A 24342-nucleotide genomic window follows, 5' to 3' on the forward strand; every position below is an offset into this window, starting at 1 on the left:
CATTTATGAGACATTACCTGAACCAGAAATTGAGAAGAAGGTGAACAAGAGGAATATGATGTGTGGAAAATCACAGTTCACTTTAGGGACAGAGTAAATGTAGTGTTAGAACGTCATACATTTTTCTGCAGGACACAGGGAAAACAAGAAAGCATTGGTAACTACATTGCAACACTGAGATGTTCAACAAGGTTGTGCAATTTTGGAAATTTGACAGCCTCTTTGATAAGAGACCAGTTAGTTAGATGCGCAACTAATTTACAAATTCAGGAGAAATTGCTTGCTAAAAATCCTACATTAAGAGAAGCATTAGACGTTGCACAATCTGAAGAACAAACTTCTAATTGTATGAAAGAGATGAAGAAAGTAAGTGAAGTAATTGCCAAAGTACAAGAGGAGAGTCCTGGCAATGAAGTTAATAAAATATTGAGTAAGGAAACAATGAAATCCAAAGAGAACAAGTAAGGAATTCTGTAGATGTTGTAGTAATAACGATTTTGCCAACCACATACAATGTCAAGCAATGAATGTCACTTACAAGAAGTGCAATAGTATAAGACATTTGGCTTGTGTATAAAGAGGTGGTGACAGAATGCATGTTAATGTTGTTGAAAATGCAGAAATTGAAGAACACAAAAATATGTTTTCCAAATAGTTGAAAGTGGAATGAATGAACAAGAAAATAATGCTAAATGTAAGGTATATTTAAATGAGAATGCAGTTAGTATGAATGAAGATTCATGTTCCCCCTTTACATTGATGAATCAAGAACATTTTAATGGAATGTTGAAAAAAGATAAGATACCAATGATGGAACCAGACATCTCGCCTGAAGGAATTAGTAAAGAACCCATACCATGGATGGGAATGGTAAAAATGTATGTATGTTTCAAGGAGAGGTCTACTATCAGAAAGGTTTATATAGCTGAAAAGGGTTCAAATTTATTAGGCTGGCAACACCAAAATGAATTAGGAATAACCCTAAATCCTAACAATAAGGAACAAGTCTTCCTTGTGGATCGTGCTTTTAGAGGTATGGATATATGTGATGAGTTTCCAGAATTGTTTTCAGATAACCTTGACAAATTAAAAAACTATGCACACAAAACTAAATTAAAAGAGAGTGCTAAACCCGTGGTACACAAATTGCATCCTGTACCCAACCTGTGACATGGGTGTCATCCAACCCATTGATTCCGCTGAGTGGCTGGCTTCCATAGTAATTGCATCCAAGGCCAATGGGGAAGGTATTTGCTTATGGATAGATTTACGCAGTTTGAATTACAAAATTTGGGTCGAAAGACACCGACTTCCTCACATAAATGAGATGTTGAGCACATGTCAGAAATAAGACCAAGCGCGGTCCAGGTCCCGCCCGAAACTCCACTGCGCGTCTCTGCTGCGCTTTCTGCGCACCACTTGTCATCCCCTCTTCTCCAAAGGTGGCCATCAGTGTCGTCTGCCCTGTGGCAAAGCTCATAGAGCTGCAGGTTCAGGACATTGGTGTACAAGATGCACTTATCAGTGCTATTCCATGAAGGGACTACAATTCCCATGCTTTAGAGGCAGCAGCCATCTTGGGGTGTGGCAGGCCTATAAAGCCCAGCCACACCCAAGCATGTTACTCACTATTTTGAAGACTCTGATGCAGTCAGACCTCGTATCCTTGTTTCAATGGTGAATAAAAAAACGAGTAGGTCGTACTCGTAGCGGTAAGGCCTTGATGACTTCAATTTTGGAGGAATTTATTACTTCCAGAAGCAAAGCGCCCCTTAGCACAATGAGCAAAGCATTTCCAGTGTCCAGGTTACAGTGGCCTAGGCGCGATGATCAAAGGCGTTTCAGTCCACAGAAGGAAATGCGCTCTAGGCAGGGCAATTCAAGTTCTTCAGTCCACAGGTGTAAAGCGCTCTGGGCACGGCTATTCAAGTGCTTCAGTCCACAGGTGTAAAGTGCTCTTGGCACGATAATTCAGGCGCTTCAGTTCACATATGTAAAGCGCTCTTGGCACGACAATTCGGGCGCTCCAGTCCACAGATGTAAAGCGCTCTTGGCACGACAATTCAGGCGCTTCAGTCCAGATGTAAAGCGCTCTTGGCATGGCAGTTCAGGCGCTTCAGTCCACAGGTGTAAAGCGCTCATTGCCCCGACAATTCAGGTGCTTCAGTCCACAGATGTAAAGCGCTCTTGGAATAGCAATTCAAGCACTTCAGTTCAAGGATGAAAAGCGCTCTTGGCACGGCAATCAAAGCGCTTCAATCCACAGGAGTAAAAGGTTCTTGGTACAATAATCAAAGTGATTCAGGCCACATAAGTAAAGCGCTTTAAGTTCAATGAGTAAAAACTTTTTTGGCCTTTATAGTTGTGAATGTGAAAGTATTTCTGGGGATAAGCAAATCATAGTTTTCATTGTTTTTTGGAAAGCATAATATGCGAAAGGCATATTTAATTCTTTGAGATTTTCTAGGTCATGATCAAAGGTTTATGTTATAAATGCATAGATGTTACAGGATTGATATTCAGAGTATAATCATAGTCCAAAGCTCTTGCCATCTCTTGGTTCTGAGGTCGTAGTTTATTCGTGTTCCATGACGATCATAGTCTAAAGCTCTTGCCATCTCTTGGTTCTGAGGTCGTAGTTTATTCTTGTTCCAGGATTCAAAGAAGGGGCGTTGCCCTCATTTCAAAAGGGGTCAAGAGTCTGTTGATGAGTTATATTTCTATGAATGAGTAAATGCATATTTGCTCTAAATTGTTCTTTTCAGATCTCTCTCCCTGCTGTTCCCTACCTAATTCACTTCCCCGACTGGCTTCATCAGAACTCTGTGCTGTAATAGCTTTCTGAGTTGGTGATGCCGGAAGGTGGGCCTTTTGTTCAGCAACGTGCAGATCCCGAGGAAAGGACACTGTGACAGCATAGTGGGGGAGGCTAAATATTTCAGTGTCATAGATTTATTGATGGCATATCATCAAGTAGACCTCCACCCTGACTCAAGACCATTAGCTGCACTTATAACATCTATGGGCGCTTATATGTTTTTGAGAATGCCATCTGTCCTTGCTTCAGCAGCAGCCATTTTCCAGAACGGTTAGACTTGGCATCCTTGGCGTGGTCTCCCCTAACTTTTTTCCTCTGCTTCAGAGGTTATTTCTGTGGGCTGGACTCTGTTTTTGCTGTTTTGTTTGCTCTGGACACTTTACCACTGCCGACCAGTGCTAAAGTGTAAGTGTTCCTTGTGTAAATTATAGGTGTGAATTGGCTGAGCCCTGATTAAACATCTGATTTGCTAGTAAGTCCCTAGTAAAGGCCTGTAAATCAGTGGGCTTGCAGCACTGGTTGTGTCACCCACTCTAGTAGCCCTTAAAACATGGCTCAGACCTGCCACTGCAGTGTCTGTGTTGCAGTTTTAAATTGCCAGATTGACTTGGCAAGTGTACCCACTTGTCAGTCCTAAACCATCCCTTTTTATACATGTAAGGCACCCCTAAGTGAGGCCCTAGGGAGCCCCATGGGCATGGTGCAGTATATGTTAAAGGTGGGACATGTACTGATGTGTTTTACATGACCTATCAATGAAATACTGCCAAATTCAGTTTTCACTGTTGCAAGGCCCATCTCTCTCATAGGTTAACATGGAGGCCGCCTTTAAATATTATTAAACTGCAGATTCCCTTTGGGAGCAGATAGAAATATGGGGTTTAGGGTCTCTGAACTCACAATTTGAAAATACATATTTTGGTAAAGGTTGTTTTTAGATTGTGTATTTGAAAATGCCACTTGTAGAAAGTAGGTATTTTCTTGCTTAAACCATTCTGTGACTCTGCCTGTTTGTAGATTCCCTCTCTGGGTCAGTTTGACAGTTGACTGTTTGTACCTCTCCTCTTGACAGTGACACAAAGGGAGCTGGGGGTAGCCTGCATTTCCTGATGGGCCATCTGGGCTGGAGGAGAGGAGTGGTCACTCACACCTGAAAGGGCTGTGCCTACCCTCACACAATGCAGTCTCCAACCCCCTGGTGTGTGTCTGGGGCCTGGACTCGGCTAGGCAGGATCTTGTGAACAAAAGAGACTTCCCTTTGAAGTAAGCCTACTTCAAAGGGAGAAAGGGGTATGAGCAGTGGACCCAGAAACCCTGGAAATCAGATTACTTCTGGAACCAAGAGGAACATCTGCCTGGGAGAAGAGCTGGAGAGTTGGATGAAGAGTACTGCCCCTTTGCCTGTGACTGTGCTTTGCTGGGTTGACCTGCAGTAGCTGCATCTGCCCGAGAGAGGACACACACTGACTTTTGTGTGACTTCCCACTGGTGAAGAATCTCCAAGGGCTTGAACTGAGCTTGCCTCCTGTTGTTGAAGTCTCAGAGACATCAAAGACTTCTCTCTGCAAGCACCTGGATTCTCCGCTGAAAGTCCTGCCCTGCCAAGTGGTGCCGTAACCTGTCTCTGGGCCCTTGAAAGGTGAAGCTGGTGGAAAAGGGCAGAAATCCACGCGAAGACTGCCATGCGTGGAATATTTCAACGCACCACCCACAATGCGGCTGATAAATGATGAGCCGCCGGCTTCTCAGCTAAAATCGATGCTGTACCTGCATCGTGGCTGGGAGATCGACACAGCTGGAGAAACTACGTGCAACATCCACAGCGGCTGCTGTTAACGACGCAAGCCCCACGCAGCAACCGGATTTCAACGCAACATCGCTGAGCATGAAAAATCCACGCAAAGCCTGCCAGGACCCAAGGTGGCCTCTGGGAATCAACACATCGCTTTCTTGCGGGAGAAAAGAAACAACGCACACCGACCCGACCGGAGGAGGAAGATCGCACGGTCTTGCTTGTGAGTGAAAAATCAACACATCACTCGCCTTTTTGGATGCACTCTCCCCCGTGCGGCTTCATTTTTGATGCTACTCAGGTATTTTGTGTAACAACAGCCTTCTCACTGTTTTCTAAGGATTAAGGCCCTCATTATGACATTGGCAGTAAGTGATAAAGTGGCGGAAATATCGCCAACAGGCTGGCGGTAATTAACGCCAAATTATGACCGTGGCAATGAGAACTCCCATAGACAGCCAATGTACCACACCATCCACCAGGGCGTTAATGCCACGGACCACGGCGGTCGCCATCAACAGCCAGGGTGAAGACAAAGTACCGCCCACCATATTATGACACAGGAAACCGCCATGATTTCTGGGGTGTTGCCAATGCCATCAAAGGCCTGGCGGAAACAGAACACAGGAAACGAAAGACTCACCAACAAGTGCACAGAGGACTCCACTGCCGCCATGCAACATGAAATGCAAGTCTTCCTGATGCTCTTCTACGCCATGCCCTGCCTGAAACACCAATTCCGACTGTGAGTACAGCTGCCTACCACACAAGGGAGGGACAGAGGAAAATGAGAGTGACACACACACATGCACATTACACACCAGACATACACTCACCATACACACCATCAGATGCACACATAAACCAATCACACATGACACACGGCACAGTAAAACATGGACCAGATTTCAGAAGTACTGAAAATGTATTAGCAAGGGAAAAGCCACCACATGAACATGACATATACAACTGTCCACAAAGGGCCAATGCCCAGTCCAAAGCAAAAAGGGCTCACATAGCCACAGGGCACAGTCTAAGGTCCAACTTGTCTCCTGACATCAACTGCACAGAACTCTGCAGGGGCATCATTTTGTAAGTGGGCAGGCACCTCAGGAGGATGGGGGATGGGGGACACCTCAGCCAAAGTCGGGTACTTTCCCACTGGTTCTGGAGGGGGCTCCATGCCAATTTCTCTGTGCTGGGGAGTACAAGGCCACAGTCTCTCAGGTGGGTGATTTTCCCACTTGTTCTGGAGGGGGGTTCTTGTACAGCAGTCACAGGAGGGTAGCCTACATGCCCTCTGCTGGAGGTGAGGGCTGCACTGTCTCATCTGGAGGTGGGGGCTGCACTATGTAAGCAGGTGAAGGTGCCTCCTGGGCAACCTCTGCTGGAGGTGAGGGTTTCACTGTCTCAGCAGGTGAAGGTGCAGACTCTGCAGGAGAAGTGGACTGCACTGCCCCAGCTGGAGGTGAGGGCTCCGTGACCACTGGTGGTGGTGGTGGTATCATCCTGCCAGCCTCTGCTGGAGGTGAGGACTTCTTCCCCTTCATGGCAGGTGTTGAGGGCTTCTTCCCCTTCATGGCAGGAGGTGCAGACTCCTTCCTCTTCATGGCAGGAGAAGAGGGCTTCTTCCCCTTCATGGCAGGAGGTGTTGGATCGTTCATCTTCTGGGCTGGTGGAGTGGGATCCTTCACTGACTTGCCACATGACTAGGTGGTGCCACCACTGTCTGCGTGGACTGTTTGGCTGAGGTGCTGGGCTGGGTCATTGGGACCCTGCTCTTATAGGCAGGATGGGGGAGGGGGCGTGAAGAGATCAAGTTGGGCAAGGAAAAGCTTTTTAGGGACAGTGGGGCGGGAGGAGGGAGGAGGGATGGGAGTGGAGGTTGAGGGAGTGGTGGTAGGAGGTGTATGTCTGCTGGATTTGGGTGCAGGTGCATGGGCAGTATGCTGATGTGAGGTGGATGGCTGTTGGGTGTGTGAATGCTTGCGTTTGTGTCCTTTTGGAGGGGGGATAGACACGGTGCAAGAGGACAAAGGGGACATGTGCATGGATATTTTGGAGGTGTCTGCTAGTGAGGTATGTGTGGAGCTTGGTGTAGTGATGGTGGAGGTGGATGTTGATGCAGTGCATGCAGGTGTAAGTGTGGACGTGACTGTGAGGGAGGTGGAGGAGGGGAGACAGTGGAGGCAGTGTATGTGGTTGTGTCTGCAACTGTCTGGTGTTTGCGTGAGTGCCTATTATATCAAAACATGAAAAGTAACTGTTCATTAAACTATTAAAACTGTCACCAGGCTGAAACTGAAATGAAACAGTGGGGTAGCCAATTGATGTCCCTATTATAATATCACTGCAAATGGCCACAGGTCCAGAAATAGTTTCACCGTCTTTGGGATGGGGGTCAGAAAGAATCAAATTAGCAGCTCTCTAATACCTCTTTTCCTCAGGCAGCAACTATATGTGCTTCGCTCCTTGTCAGCTGTTCCGAGGAGGCATTTCCTAACAAGCAGGAATTCATGAAATATTTACAGCAAGTGCACAAGTCCGTACACTGTCCCATTAAATGTCCGTGGACCAGTGGTCCCAAAAAGCATGGGCGAAGCCCACACATGACACCTGCCTCAAAGCGGAGAGAGCACTGCAGGGGCATCAGGTCGAAAAAAACAAGGCACGTCATGGGGCAGGGGAGTGGGGGCACCTCAGCCGGATGATGGGATGACACCACTGCTCCTCGAGGGGGCTCCATGCCCACTGTCTGGTCCTGGGAAGTGCAAAGCCACAGTCTCTCAAGTCTCTCAAGTGGGTGCTTTGCCCACTGCTTGGTCCTGGGGAGTGCAAAGCCACAGTCTCTCAAGTCTCTCAAGTGGGGGGGTTGCCCAGTGCTTGGTCCTGGGGAGTGCAAAGCCACAGTCTCTCTAGCGGATGCTGTTCTCCACTGGTTCTGGAGGGGGCCAAGTGCCCAGAGTGCTTCATCCTGCCAAGTACTGGGGTAGTGGATGCTGTTCTCCACTGGTTCTGGAGGGGGCCTGGTGCCCAGAGAGCTTCATCCTGCCAAGGCTTGGGGTAGTGGATGCTGTTCTCCACTGGTTCTGGAGGGGGCATAGTGCCCAGAGTGCTTCATCCTGCCAAGGACTGGGGTAGTGGATGCTGTTCTCCGCTGGTTCCAGAGGGGGCCTTGTGCCCAGAGTGTTTCATCCTGCCAAGGACTGGGGCAGTGGATGCTGTTCTCCACTAGTTCTGGAGAGGGCATGGTGCCCAGTGATGCTGCATCAGCAGTATGGCAGTTCCCATTTCCACACATGGGATTCTGAGCCACAAGATTTACCGGTAACAGGTAGCATGATACTCCATGGAGGCAGAGCCACATTCCTTCTTGTGACGACTAAGGCTGCAAACTGCTGGTAGTGCCAGTGCTGGTGGTGGTGCCTCATGTAGTGTGTGCAGGGTCCAGGATGTCTCCTGCAGCCTCGGACGCCTGCCCACTGGCGATGCTGCTGATTTTGGCTTTAGTGGTACTGCCTGGGCATATTGCGGGGCAGATGGCGGTGGCTGCGGCGGTGTCTGCGGCGGAGATGCTGCCGGTGGTGCAGATGTCTGCACTTGTGGAGGGAGACACCAGGCTGTCTCCTGCAGCCTTGGAAGGCTGTCCACTGGGGATGATGCTTGTGACTGTAGTTGAGGCAGCAGCCGTGCAGGTGGTGGTACAGATTGCGGTGCAGTTGGCGGTGCAGGTGGCGGTCATAGCGGCGGTGCCCACCAAGGTACAGGTTGTTGGGCTGTCTTGCGAAAGGGGTGACAACAGTCCCGCACCCGGAGGCTCCGTTCCCTGAGCTGACTTCCCTTTGCTCTTGTGTCCCTTCGCCACCTTGGAAGTCCCTGCTGGGACCTTGGCACTGTCCTCTTTGGTTCTGGAAGGGGCCTTGCTGGGTGGTTGGTGCGGCTTTTCTCTTCTGCATGCTGGCCCCTTCTGTACCTTGGCAGGTGGCGTAATAGGGTGGTCCTTGGCTTCACTAGGTGGCACACTGGTAGCCCTGATGGGTGCCCCCTTCGATGTTCCTGGACTTGCAGGGACCACACTGGATGAGGATTTGGTGGCTGAGGTGCTGGTCAGGGCCCGAGACAACCTGGCCCTAGGGGAAGGATGGGGGGGAGGTATAGGGAAGAGGTCAATGCTAGCCAGGAAAGGTTTCTTAGACACACTGGGGTAGGAAGATGGGGGGGGTTTGGGAGTGGAGGAAGAGGTAGTGGTTGTAGAAGGTGTACATCTGCTGAGTTTGGATGAAGGTGCATGGATTGGAGGCTGTTGTGAGGGGGATGGCTGTTGAGTGTGTGTGTGCTGGTGTTTGTGTACTTTGGGAGGAGGGCTCACAGACACACTGGAAGAGAACACAGGGGACGGGTGCATGGTAGTGGGGGTGGTGATTGCACGTGAGCAGTATGTGGTGATGGGTTGCTGGTGATGGAGGTAGTGGCTGAGGATGTAGTACATGCAGGTGTGAGTGGAGACGAGACAGGGAGGGGGCTGGAGGAAATGAAGGAGGGGGACACAGTGGAGGCAGTGGATGTTGGTGTGTCTGCATGGGTATGGTGCTTGTGTGAGTGTCTCTGGGATGTGTGGTGCTTATGTTTGCGTGAGACACTTTTGTGTGTTGATGTGTGTGCATGCTGTTCTGATGGTGTGCTTGGGATATGCTGAGGTAGAGGGGATTGGGTCTGGGTAGTGGAGGTTGGAGGGGGGAGGCTGGACACAGGAACAATGGCTGCCATCAGTGCTGAGGCCAGAGCCTGAAATGCTCTCTGTTGGGCCGCCACGCCAGAATGAATGCCTTCCAGGTATGCATTTGTTTGCTGCAAATTCCTCTCTACACCCTGGATGGCATTCAAAATGGTTGACTGCCCAACAGTGAGGGATCTCAGGAGGTCAATAGCCTCCTCACTGAGGGCAGCATGGCTGCCTGGGGCAGGGCCTGAGGTGCCTGGGGCGAAGGAGATGCCCACCCTCCTGGGTGAGCGGGCACGGGAAACATGCTGAGGGGCTGCTGGGAGGGCGGTCTGGTAGGGGGGGGTGGCTGTACCTGTTGTTGCGTTGGACACAGATGTGCCCGCCAGCGCAAGGGAGCTCCCATCAGAGGAGGAGTCGCTGTCGCTGGTGTCCCCTCCTGTCCCCGTTGTGGAGCTCCCCTCGCCTTCCATCCCACTGGTGCCTTCATACTCCGTACATTCACCCTCCTGGGCCATATGGGTTGCAGTTCCCTCCTGCTCTGGTGCCACTGCTCCTCCGCCAGATGATGCTAATGCACACAAGGACAGGGTGACAAAACAAAAAGGGGGGGGAAAGACAGAGGAGACACATGGTCAATGCCAGCAACCCCCATTACCGTTGGCGGACACAACACACAGGGAGCAGCCCTATGCACTAGCCCATGCACTAACAGTCCTCAGGAAAATCACCTGCCCATGGAGGACCATGCCTAACCTCATTTGCTGCACACCTGGAACCCACAGGAGCCTGACTAATTGTAGATGGCCACTACCACTATTGGGGTTGGAGTGGCACAGAGCCTGCCTAACAAGGGACCTACCCTACCACGTTCGTCCTTGCCTAGGAGAACCCACAGACACCTCGTAAAGCGCGCAGAGTCAGCTGAATGAGACTGTACTCACCCCATTGTGGCTGCTGTGATGCACTCCAGTACCCATCCAACTCCGGAAATGCCACCTCTAGGATCCTGAACATCAGAGGGGTCATGGTGCGATGGGCACCCCTTCCACATTGGGAGGCCATCCCCAGCTGGTCCTCCATCGTCTTCTTGCTCCTGCGGCGCAGGTCCTCCCATCTCTTGCGGCAGTGGGTGCTTCGTCTGTGATAGACCCCCATGGTCCGCACTTCCTTGATGATGGCATGCCAAATACGCTTCTTCAGGTGGGCGCTGACCTAGAGGAAAGGTAAAGTAAGAATTGAACTTACTCCCCCGTCCGGTTCTTATTACTCATTGGCCACCAGTTCCCACCCATGCCCTGAAACACATACACTGACCATCCTCACATGCAGGCCGCAGCCCCCCCCACATGCATCTTCCATCCAGACCACTCCATACATTCATGTCCCATTCATCATGCTCACAGTGTGCACTCCTGTTTGTCTGGAGGACCGTAGAGTAGCGTGTACTGGGGGAGGACCTCATCCTCCAGTTTGTCCAACTCCTTCACGGTGAAGGCAATGGGCCCTTTCCCCAGACACTGTAGCCATTGTCGCTTCCAGACTCAGGTCACAGCAGCACTTGCAGTGTAGGTCCTCTCCTGTTGAAGGTCAGGTATCAAGTGATTGAACAGATAGAAAATGGCGGTCACGTCCGCGACGGTGCGTACCATCACTGCCTGCGTACATCGTCATTGGCTCCTGGAACCCATAGGGCCCAAAGATAACCAATGCTGAATTGCACGGCAGTCTTCGTCCACCTACCGCAACGCTGCACAACACCAGCGCAGTTACTTCATTTCCCCTTGTCCCTCCTTACAGGCCAGGCAGCTGCCATTTCAGGGGGCACATGGCAGGGCACCTAACTGCGTCACAGCACATTTGGGCACAAATATGGACAGACAACGCCACACAGCGATTAAATCACATTATTCCAAACACCCTTGTGCAACCTATGTGGTACATGACCCTCTGCTCACCATTGTCCTCCATAGGGCACATCCGCTGGGGCAGATGATGAGATGGCATCATCCGCCGGTGTACAGACCCCTGGTGGACCTGTCGACAATGTCAAAGTCAAACACATCATTATCACCTACAGACTTGATTGTGCCACAATCCAAGAACTGTGTGCCCAATCGGAGCCTGACCTGATGTCAGCTATCTGCCATCCCACAGGTATCCCCCCTCTAGTGCAGGTACTGTCAGTGCTCCATTTCCTGGCCAGTGGTTCCTTTCAAACTACAGTGGCCATGGCATCAGGGATGTCTCAGCCAATGTTCTCTAACGTGTTGACCAGACTGTTGTCTGCCCTGCTGAAGCACATGCACAGCTACATCGTTTTCCCCCAGGTGGAGGATTTACCCACAGTGAAAGGTGACTTCTATGCCCTGAGAAATATCCCCAACATAATTGGTGCCATTGATGGTACACATGTGGCATTTGTCCCCCCCTCCCGCAGGAATGAACAGGTGTACAGAAATCGCAAAAGCTACCATTCAATGAATGTGCAGATGATGTGTTTGGCAGACCAGTACATCTCTCATGTGAATACAAAAGTATCCTGGCTCTGTGCATGATGCTTACATTTTGAGGAATAGCTGCATCCCTTATGTGATGGGCCAACTCCAGAGGCACAGAGTGTGGCTAATGGGTGAGCCCAAGGCCCCCACACAGTGTGAATATGGGATATAGGATAGTCCCTAAGGGTTGGTGTATGTCTAACAGATATTCCTCTATATTTGCAGGTGACTCTGGTTACCCCAACCTGTCATGGCTACTGACCCCAGTGAGGAATCCCAGGACAAGGGCAGAGGAATGCTACAATGAGGCACATGGGAGAACTAGGAGGATTATAGAGCGGACTTTCGGCCTCCTGAAGGCCAGATTCTGGTGCCTCCATTTTAAAGGTGACTCCCTATACTACTCACCGAAGAAGGTGTGCCAGATAATCGTGGCATGCTGTATGTTGCACAACCTTGGTTTGCGACACCAGGTGCCTTTTCTGCAGGAGGATGGGCCTGATGTTGGTCTTGTGGCAGCTGTGGAGACTGTGGACAGTGAAGAAGAGGAGGCAGAAGAAGATATTGACACCGAAACAACATCATCATGCAGTACTTCCAGTGAGACACAGATAAGAGACTGGCACTGCTCCTCTCATATCAGACTACTGTAGGACACTGTATTAGTCTGCCTTTGTACCTCTGTATATGGACCCTGACAGTTCACTTTGGCTTTCCTTTTCACTGATCTGGGTACCACATTCTGGCTTCTGCTATGTTCACTGCTGCCCAACAACTATCATACTTAGGTATGTGAAAATGAACATTAACATTGATATTCGTCAAAGAGGTTGTAATAATGCATTTGTGAAAGTACGGACTGACTCCAGATTGTTTTGTGATTCAAGGGTGTTTATTTAAGTGCTAATACGTGGAGGGGGATGTGCAATGGGTTGGAGTGATGGTGGAGGAATATCCATGGTAGAGTCCAGTCTGTTTGTATCACAGGTGCATTGTCCAAGGGGGCATAGGAAGTGGAGCAATGGCAGTTCAAGGTGGTCAGGGTGACATAGTGGGACAGAAGGGTGACAATCAGGAGAGACTTCTTTCCTGGCGGGGGTCTTGGCAATGTTCTCTGTCTTGTGCCTGGATTGCAGGGACCATTTGCGGGGTGGTTCTCCTTCTGCAGGGGGTAGGGTGCTGGAGGCCTGTTGGTCCTGTGGCGGGACCACCTGTCCACTAGCGCCAGCAGACGTGGAGGGCTGTTCATCGTTCAGGCTGGTGTCAGTGGCCCGGTGGTATGCCACTGTCTCCCTCATGGTATTGGCCATGTCTGCCAGCACGCCTGTTGTGGTGACCAGGATGGTGTTAATACACTTCAAGTCCTCCCTGGTCCCCAGGTACTGTTCCTCCTGCAGCCGCTGGGTCTCCTGAAACTTGGCCAGTACCGTGCCCATGGTCTCCTGGGAATGGTGGCATGCTCCCATGATGTTGGAGAGTGCCTCGTGGACAGTGGGTTCCCTGGGCCCGTTCTCCCCCTGTCGCACAGCAGTCCTCCCAGCTTCCCTGTTGTCCTGTGCCTCTGTCCCCTGAACCGTGTGCCCACTGCCACTGACCCCAGGTGCCTGATCATCCTGGGTTAGTGCGTTTGCCTGGGGTCCCTGTAGTAGTGGACACACTGCTGATTGACGTGTCCTGGGAACAGTGGCATGGGCCAGCTGGGTGGGTGCTGGGGTGGTGTTTCCTGACGGTGGAGGTTCAGTGGTGGTTTGGGACTGTGGCAGGGGAACCGACTGTCCTGAGGTCACTGCTGGTCCGGGCTGGTCATCTTGACCCAGGCATGCAGAGCTGCTGTCGTCACTGTGGGCCTCTTCTGTGGGGAGACTGGGTATGGCTGGCACCTCCTGTCCGGTGATGTCTGGTAGGGGTCCTCTTGGGGTGTAAATGCATAGGTATTGTATCTGTGTGTGCCATCTTGTGCAATGGGTGAGTTTCCCTCTGCTCCTGTGCTAGCATTTTCGCCTCGGCCCTTGTGTGAGTGGTGATTGTGTGCCCTGGCTGAGTCTCTCCACTGGACATGCTTTGGTGATGGGTGTCCATGCAGGTCTGTGATGGGTGTCCATGCATTGTTGTCACAATGTGGGGTATCTGTGAAGTGTTGGGGTGATGGGTGTGAGGTTAGGGGTAGGTGTTTGTGATGCCATGCAGGTAGGGTGGGGGATATAACAGTAAAGATTTGACTTACCATAGTCCAGTCCTCCTGCTACTCCTGCGAGGCCCTCAGGCTGCATGATCACCAAGACTTGCTCCTCCCATGTTGTTAGTTGTGGGGGAGGAGGTGGGGGTCCACCGCCAGTCCTCTGTACACCTACCTGGTGTCTGGATACCACGGAATGCACCTTCCTCCGTAGGTCATTCCACCTCTTCCTGATGTCATCCCGTGTTCTTGGATGCTGTCCCACTGCGTTGACCCTGTCGACAATTCTCTCCCATAGCTCCATCTTCCTTGCAATGGATGTCTGCTGCACCTGTGATCCGAATAGCTGTGGCTCTACCCGGATGATTTCCTCCAACATGACCCTGAGCTCCTCCTCAGAAAACCTGGGGTGTCTTTTAGGTGCCATGATGTGGAGTGGGTGATGTGTGAGGTGATGGTTGATGTGATGTGTGGGGTGATGTGTTGAGGTGTGTTCTTTGAGGTGTGTGGATGGTGTATGAGTGATGGTGTTGTGTGCCTCTGGATGCTGGTGTTGTCTTTGCTATTCTCTCTCTCTGCTTCTTCCAAAAATGTCGTTGTAAGGGGTTGTGGGTAATGTGAGTGTGTGTTTTATAGTGGTGTGATCATGTGGGTGTGGTGTGTGTATGTGTGTCAGGTGTGTGTATTTTGAATTGTCCAATGTGGTGTAGTTTTGTAAATGTGTGTGTATTTTGATTCTTGGGTCGTGATACTGTGGGCGTATTCATGTTGGCGTAACGGTGTGGGTTTGGATATCGCCAGTTTATCACTGACCTTTGGTGTGGCGGACCTGTGTGTGGGTGTCTGTATTGTGGCGGATTTCTAGATGTGGGTCATAATACCTGTAGGAAAGTACCATCTTGCCTGTCATATTACCCCCATTTTTACTTGTGTGTCAGTTTGTTTTTGCCTATGTCACTGGGATCCTGCTAGCCAGCACCCCAGTGCTCATAGTTGTGGCCTATATGTGTTCCCTGTGTGGTGCCTAACTGTATCACTGAGGCTCTGCTAACCAGGACCTCAGTGTTTATGCTCTCTCTGCCTTTAAAATTGCCACTGCAGGCTAGTGACCATTTTAACCAATTCTAATTGGCACACTGGAACGCCCTTATAGTTCCCTAGTATATGGTACCTAGGTACCCAGAGTATTGGGGTTCCAGGAGATCCCTGTGGGCTGCAGCATTTCCTTTGCCACCCATAGGGAGCTCAGACAATTCTTACACAGGACTGCCACTGTAGCCTGAGTGAAATAACATCCACGTTATTTCACAGCCATTTTACACTGCACTTAAGTAACCTATAAGTCACCTACATGTCTAACCCTCACTTAGTGAAGGTTAGGTGCAAAGTTACTAAGTGTGAAGACACCCTGGCACTAGCCAAGGTGCCCCCACATTGTTCAGGGCAATTTCCCCGTACTTTGTGAGTGCGGGGACACCATTACACGCGTGCATTACATATAGGTCAATACCTATATGTAGCTTCACAATGGTAACTCTGAACATGGCCATGTAACATGTCTAATATCATGGAATGGTCCCCCCATGCCAAATTTGCTATTGGGGTGCCAATCCCATGCATCCCCGGGGCTCCAGCATGGACCCCGGGTACTGCCAAACTAGCTCTCTGGGGTTTTCTCTGCAGCTACCGCTGCTGCTAACCCTCAGACAGGTTTCTGCCCTCCTCGGGTCTGGGCAGCCCAGGCCCAGGAAGGCAGAACAAAGGATTTCCTCTGAGAGAGGGGGTTACACCCTTTCAGTTTGGAAACAGGTGTTAAGGGCTGGGGAGGAGTAGCCTCCCCCAGCCTCTAGAAATGCTTTGAAAGGCACAGATGGTGTCCTCCTTGCATAAGCCATTCTACACCAGTTCAGGGAGCCCCCAGCCCCTGCTCTGGTGCAAAACTGAACAAAGGAAAGGGGAGTGACCACTCCCCTGTCCATCACCACCCCAGGGGTGGTGCCCAGAGCTCCTCCACTTGTGTCCCAGACCTCTGCCATCTTGAATGCAGAGGTGTGAGGGCTCAATAGAGACCTCTGAGTGGGCAGTGCCAGCAGGTGACATCAGAGACCCCTCCTGATAGCCTCTTACCTGGTTAGGTGGCCAATCCTCCTCTGAGGGCTATTTAGGGTCTCTCCTGTGGGTTTCTTGTCAGATAATGAATGCAAGAGCTCACCAGAGTTCCTCTGCATCTCCATCTTTGACTTCTGCCAAGGATCGACTGCTGACTGCTCCAGGACGCCTGCAAAACTGCAACAAAGTAGCAAGACCACTACCAGCAACATTGTAGCGCCTAATCCTGCTAGCTTTCTCGACTGTTTCCTGGTGGTGCATGCTCTGAGGGCTGTCTGCCTTCACCCTGCACTGGAAGCCAAGAAGAAATCTCCTGTGGGTCGATGGAATCTTCCCCCTGCTAACGCAGGCACCAAACTTCTGCATCACCGGTCCTCTGGGTCCCCTCTCAACTTGACGAGCGTGGTCCCTGGAACACAAGAGCTGGATCCAAGTGACCATGACAGTCCAGTGGTCCTTCTGTCCAAATTTGGTGGAAGTACGTCCTTGCCTCCCCACGCCAGACAGTAATCCTGTGTACCGCATGATCTGTAGCTGCTAGGGCTTCTGTGCACCTTTGCAAGGATTCCTTCGTGAACAGCACAGCCCAGGTCCCCATCCTGCATTGCTCAACTCACTGAGTTGACCACCGGCTTCGTGAGCCCCTCTTGTTGTGTTGAGATGACTGCCGTGCTCAGATTCTTGAATGCCTGTTCAAGTGCTTCTGTGGGTGCTGCCTGCTTCTGCGTGGGTTCTCTTTGTTGCTGAGTGCCACCTCTGTCTCCTCCTCCAAGGGGCGACCTCCTGGTCCTTCCTGGGCCTGGTCAGCACCCATTATCTTCAACTGCGACCCTTGCAGCTAGCAAGGCTTGTTTGCTGTCTTTCTGCATGGAAACAACTCTGCATCCTCCAGCACGCCGTGGGACATCTGACCAAAGGAGAAGTTCCTGGCACCTCCCGATGTTGCAGAATCTTTGGCTTCTTCCACCCGGAGGCAGCCCTTTTGCACCTTCATCCGGGGTTTAGTGGGCTCCTGCCCCCCTGGACACTTGTGTGACTCTTGGACTTGGTCCCCTTCCTTTAAAGGGCCTCAGGTCCAGGAATCCCTCTTCAGTGCTTTGCAGTTAGTTGTTGCCTTTGCAGAATCCCCTAGCTCGACTTTACTGTCTTTCTGGGGTAGTAGGGTAACTTTACTCCTACTTTTCAGGGTCTTGGGGTGGAGTATCTTGGACACCCTTAGTGGTTTCTTACACTCCCAGCGACCGTCTAAACACTACACTAGGCCTGGGGTCCATTTGTGGTTCGCATTCCACTTTTGGAGTATATGGTTTGTGTTGCCCCTAGGCCTACTGTGTCCTATTGCATCCTATTGTATTCTACAGTGTTTGCATTACTTTTCTAACTGTTTACTTACCTGATTTTGGTTTTTGTGTATATTTTGTGAATTTTACTTACCTCCTAAGGGAGTATATCCTCTCAGATACTTTTGGCATATTGTCACTAAAATAAAGTACCTTTAGTTTTAGTAACTTTGAGTATTGTGGTGGGCATTACAACCCTGGCGGTCGATGTTAAAGCGGCGGTAAGACCGCCAACAGGCCGGTGGTAAATAAAATTGAATTATGACCGTGGCGGAAACCGCCAACATAGACAGCCACTTTAACACTCCGACCACCACGGCGGTACAAACAAACAGCTTGGCGGTCACCGCCAAAAGACAGGCAGAAGACAATGTATCACCCACAGTATCACAACCTACCAATCCGCCACCTTTTCTGGGGCTGATTCACCGCGAACAAAAACACGGCGGAAACAGGACTTCTAAGGGAAAACACTCACCTCTACACACCTCACGAGGAACCAGGACGCCATGGAACCAGAGCTTCACATTTTCCCAGCTTTCATCTTCTTGCTCCTCTACCAGGAGCACGAACGCCAGCGGCGAAGACCACGTGAGTACTGCACCTAGGACACAGAGGAGGGGGAGGGAAAAAACAGGGACACACACACGCAACACGCAACACCCCCACCCCCACCCTCACCCACGACAACACACACACTAACACATATTGATACATCACAGTTACACCCCCCGACCCCCCGGAAGAATGCAAAGACAAAAGGAAATGAGTGTAACCATTGTAACCTATTAAAATCCAGTACGCAAAAATATATATACACTATTAACAAATATATACACTAAGAATAGAAGTCCAGGTATTGCTCCATTTAAGTCCGTGGAACACTGGGCCCACACTGCATGAGCGAGGCCCACACAAGGTGCCCGAACATGACGGAGAGAACACTGCAGGGGCATCAGATAGAAATGAAACAGGCACCTCAGGGGGAATGGAAAGGGGGGGTACCTCACCCGGATGAGTGCACGACGCCAAATCCACGAGGGGGCCAAATGCCGACTGTTCAATCCTAATTTTGTTCTATACAGCCATCATTTCAAAACCTTATTTAAATGGGAACTGGAAGTAGTACATTCTTTCAAAAATAATGGTATTACAGTGGATGCCAATACGTACTCAGTCCTACTCTCTTTAAGCTCAAATGGCAAATCGAAACTGGAGCCTATACCTCCACATTTCATTAAGATGTGTTTTTGAAGCCATATTTAAATGGAAACAGGACATAAAAGATTTCTACATCAGTAAAAGGATGACATCGTATATCATTATGTGTTATGTCCCATTTTCTTAGAATAGTATTGACACAATGCAATTGATATGTCATCTAATCAGGCCACCATTAAGTTGGTTTAGATTGTTTGCTTGGAGCTCAAGATATGTTTCACGCTTTTAATGCATTGATTACCAAATAAATATGCAAAACCAACATAATCATGATGCAATATTAGTTTTAGCAATTTAACATTAGTGAATACTTTTACGTGTAATGCATTCTTAGGCCAATCACTAGCAATAAGACATTAAATGCAAGTGTATTTCCTTTGCCTTAATGGCACTGTACTACCAAAGTTACAACTAAGCATTATATAAGAACTTGCATTTAGTAAAACAATGAAATGTAAAGCACTTTCTGTGCACTGTGACTTGTGATCACCTCATATCATTTTTGAAACAGCCATTAAACTTAAAATTATCAGTAGTACATGTATGTAATTAATAATGGTACGAATACTTTGAAATGTAACATTCTCTTGGCAGTCATTTTCTTTATCAAATTGTCACTGCAAATTCAAGATCAGGTACGCATGAGATTTACGAATACGTTCTTCATATACTTGTGCAGCTCCCAAACACAAGAAATAATGGCTTTCATGGTCCATCCTTTGCTATAAGTTAGCTAATCCATCTTGGTTCACTTTAAATATAGATCCGTCTCATCTCCTTTGACAGTAAGATGAACATATTCAATTCCTTTGTACCTAATCTTAAAAAAGGTTCTTTTTGGTGCTGTATATAATGTTAAGACATGAGATACTAAATACTGCTCACCAATACACCCAATCTAAATGAGGTTACATTTACAAATGAATGTATAGGCGGTCAACCCAATGTAAATAATTAATTATTTCATTTTCAGCTTGTGTGTGTTGTAACAGGAATAAGCAATTGTATTAATACCATATTCACCCATTTTGCAGCCACTGCGTCTAAAGAAACCTAACGATTTTTGAAACACTGGTAAGTAGCTAGGGGTGATACAATGTCTAATGGTCTTGCTTTCTTAAAATTGTATGTTTTATATTTAGTAGCAATATAATCCTTCAACCTGATATGTACCATACCGGGCCGTCTCTAGGGCAGTGCAATCAGTGCCACTGAACCAGTCGCTGACTTCGGGTGAGTGCGCCATGTTTGCAAGTATATTATGATTTCATAAGCACCTGCTGCTGCGTTTATTTCCTCCAGCAGTTTTCAGGCACCAAAAAAAAATTCAAGATAACTCCGGTGATTAATGTTCTTCCTGGAAAGAGAGTGGAGATTTGTCCAGTGGAAGTTTTGACTCATCATAAGGTAGCACAGAGGGTTAATATACATGCTGCAAAGATCGTCTACCATGCAGATCACAAAGTGCATATAATGTGAATGGGTCAGTGGGCTATTGCTTTTGTCAGAGAGATCCCTTTGACGCTTGCAGTTTATATGTTAAAATCCTATTATAGAAAAGTGAGAAATTAACTGCTATCAAAGAGCGGCATGCAAACTGCTAGGTACAGAATAAAGCATTATGAATTTTTCCCTGTCTTTCGTTAACCTAATGGTGCAAACGGGCTTATTTTAGTAGAAATCAATTCTTATTATTAGAACCCCCAGCCATGGTGTTACATTTTAAATATTGAGTTTGTGCTTTTCCAGACCAAGCGCTCTTAAACTAGTTACATGTCATCCATACACAGTGTGGATGACATGTGACTCCTACACCTTGTAGTCGTCTTTCTCATATAAAATGTCCTATACATTGATTTACACATGTAGGTTGATTGTCTCTGGCAATGTGTGTGATGTAAAGTGCTCTGACATCCGATACCAGTATAAATGGTGTAGAAAAATAATTAAATGCATCTGAGAAAGAGCGGTTATGGAGACTTGAGGGGCACTGTTAAAGGGTGGTAGTGAGGGAATCTGTGGCAGAGGTGGTCATGGGGGGGGCGCCAATAATCATTGTCTCACCGGGCACCACCAGCACTAAAGCTGGCCCTAGTTCCATATCTAGACACTCTGGGCCTCATTACGAGTTTGGCAGTCCTGTGACCACCAAGTTGGCAGTGGCGATACGAATGCCAACAGGCTGGTGAAGTGGACCGCCAGATTATGGGGGTCATTCTGACCCTGGCGGTCAGTGTTAAAGCGGCGGCCAACCCGCCAACAGACTGGCGGCCCAAAAAATTGAATTCTGACCCTGGCAGGAACCGCCATCACAGGCCGCCGCATTAACACTCCGACCGCCACGGCGGTACAAACAAACAGCGCGGCGGTCACCGCCAACAGGCAGGCGGCAGACCCCATGTACCGCCCACCCCATCACGACTCACCAATCCGCCACCTTTTCCGGGGCGGGAGCCCCGCCGATCAAAACACGGCAGAAACAGACATCTCCAATGGAAAACGCTTACCTCGACACACTCCACGTGGAATCGGAACAGCATGGAACCCGAACTCCACATCCTCCCAGCCATTGCCTTCCTGCTCTTCTTCCAGGATCACGAACCTCGCCGCAGATGACAACGGTGAGTACTGCACCTACGACACAGGGGAGGGGGGGAGGAGGAAAGGTTACGGGCACACACATACGCCACACACCCACCCCCACCCTCACCCCCACCTAAATACCTACACACCTATGCAGATAAAAAAGTCAGAGTGACACCCCCAAACCCCCACCCGCCAAAAAAGCAAAGACAAAAGGCAATGAATGTAAAAGTAGAACTATATTATTGCAACAATAAAGTATAGCGACCTTAGCAATATATGAAGAATTAATACACATCTAGAACTATATCCATACAAGTAGCAAAAGTCCGGCCCAGTCTTTCAAAGTCCAAATGTCCGTGGCCCAATGTGCAGCAACACATGGGCAAAGCCCACACACGAGATCGAGTCCATTGGAGAGAACACTGCTGGGGCATCACAAAAATAAAAAACAGGCACCTCAGGGGGAAGGGAAGGGGGGGCACCTCAGCCACATGAGTCAACGACACCAGATCCACGAAGGCCCTCCATGCCCACTGTGCCATCCTGGGGAGTGCAAAGCCACAGTCTCACAAGTCTCTGCAGTGGGTGGATTGCCCACTGTGCCATCCTGGGGAGTGCAAAGCCACAGTCTCACAAGTCTCTACAGTGGGTGGATTGCCCACTGTTACATCCTGGGGAGTGCAAAGCCACAGTCCATCAGGTGGATTACAGAGACCACTGGTCATGGAGGAGGCATGGTGGGCCGAGTGCGTCGTGAAGGCCTGCCCGACACAGAACCGGGACTGCCAATGGGCCAGCGGTGCTTGACAGGAAGGGCCCAGCGGAGCGGTGCTTGAGACGGCGGTGCCCAGCGGAGCGGTGCTTGACAGGAAGGGCCCAGCGGAGCGGTGCTTGAGACGGCGGTGCCCAGCGGAGCGGTGCTTGACAGGAAGGGCCCAGCGGAGCGGTGCTTGACAGGAAGGGCCCAGCGGAGCGGTGCTTGAGACGGCGGTGCCCAGTGGAGCGGTGCTTGACAGGAAGGGCCCAGCGGAGCGGTGCGTAAGACGGCGGTGCCCAGCGGAACGGTGCTTGACAGGAAGGGCCCAGCGGAGCGGTGCTTGACAGGAAGGGCCCAGCGGAGCGGTGCTTGAGACGGTGGTGCCCAGCGGAGCGGTGCTTGACAGGAAGGGCCCAGCGGAGCGGTGCGTGAGACGGCGGTGCCCAGCGGAGCGGTGCTTGACAGGAAGGGCCCAGCGGAGCGGTGCTTGACAGGAAGGGCCCAGCGGAGCGGTGCTTGAGACGGCTGGGCCCAGCGGAGCGGTGCTTGACAGGAAGGGCCCAGCGGAGCGGTGCGTGAGACGGCGGTGCCCAGCGGAGCGGTGCTTGACAGGAAGGGCCCAGCGGAGCGGTGCTTGACAGGAAGGGCCCAGCGGAGCGGTGCTTGACAGGAAGGGCCCAGCGGAGCGGTGCTTGAGACGGCGGTGCCAAGCGGAGCGGTGCTTGACAGGAAGGGCCCAGCGGAGCGGTGCTTGAGACAGCGGTGCCCAGCGGAGCGGTGCTTGACAGGAAGGGCCCAGCGGAGCGGTGCTTGACAGGAAGGGCCCAGCGGAGCGGTGCTTGAGACGGCGGTGCCCAGCGGAGCGGTGCTTGACAGGAAGGGCCCAGTGGAGCGGTGCTTGACAGGAAGGGCCCAGCGGAGCGGTGCTTGAGACGGCGGGGCCCAGCGGAGCGGTGCTTGACAGGAAGGGCCCAGCGGAGCGGTGCTTGAGACGGCGGGCCCTGTTCAGCGGTGCCTGTCTTGGCTGGCCCCTGTTCAGCAGTGCTTCTCACGGCGGGGCCCTGTTCAGCGGTGCTTGAGACGGTGGGGCCCTGTTCAGCAGTGCCTGTCTTGGCTGGCCCCTGTTCAGCAGTGCTTCTCACGGCGGGGCCCTGTTCAGCGGTGCTTGAGACGGCGGGGCCCTGTTCAGCGGTACCTGTCTTGTGTTTCCAGTGAACCACACCTGGCCAATACTTGCTGCTCAGTCTGCATCGGACCTTTCCGTTGCGGGGCCCTCCTGTGATGGAGTCCTGGGGCCCTGGGTCTCCTCCGATACCCCCGGAATGGAGCTGGTGGGGCCCTCATGGCCAGGTCGGCTGCTCCCTGCCTTTTGCTCCTTGCTGCCCTTGCCCTCCTTGGCAGACTGTCCGTGGCTCTTGGCTCCCTTACCCGATGTGGCAGGTGACGGTGCAAGGCTCCCCTCCTTGGGGGCAGGCGTATCAGGCCTGTCACGCCTGCCCTTCAGTTTTTTGCTCCTCTTCCCGGGGGGGGGCTGGCTGTGCCTTTGCTGCTGGACGATGTCCCAGCCCAAGGAAAGGGCGGACTCCAAAAACCAGGCACGACGTTCTTGGGAGTTGCTGGGCTGGTGGTGGCTGAGGTGTTTGTGGAACTCTTTTGGGATGGAGGGGGTGGGTCAGGTGAGGAAAAGAGGTCCACTTTAGAGAGGAAACATTTCTTTGGAGCTATGGGAAGGGTTGCTGGAGTGGGTATGGGAGTGGAGGAAGAGGATGTGGTTGTAGGAGAGTCAAGTGTGCTGTCTTTGGGTGCAGGTGCTTGGGCAGGAGGCTGACGTGAGGTGGATGGCTGTTGTTTGGGTGCCTGCCTGCGTTTGTGTGGTTGGGAAGCGGGGATGACAGACACACTGGGAGAGGACACAGGGGACGTGTACATGGCAGTGGGGGTGGTGACTGCACGTGTGCAGACTGGTCTGGAGGGTGTGCTGGTGATGGGTGCAATGGCTGATGGTGGTGTGCTTGCAGGTGTGTGTGGAGACGTCACAGGGAGGGAGGAGGGAGACGAGGAGGTGGGGGACACAGAGGAGGTAGTGACTGTTGGCATGTCTGCATCTGGATGTTGCTTGGGTGAATGCTTGTGTGTCCTGTGGTGCTTATGTCTGGATGAGCTGCCCTTGGGTGTTGAGGTGTGTGCAGGCTGGTCTGTAGGTGTGGTTGGGATAGGCAGAGGAACAGGGGAGTGGGACTGGGTGGAGGGAGTCAGAAGAGGGAGGCTGGAGACAGGGACAATCGCTGCTGTCAGTGCTGAGGCCAGAGCGTTGAACGATCG

Source organism: Pleurodeles waltl, chromosome 5 (genome assembly GCF_031143425.1).
Source record: "Pleurodeles waltl isolate 20211129_DDA chromosome 5, aPleWal1.hap1.20221129, whole genome shotgun sequence".
Taxonomy (NCBI): domain Eukaryota; kingdom Metazoa; phylum Chordata; class Amphibia; order Caudata; family Salamandridae; genus Pleurodeles; species Pleurodeles waltl.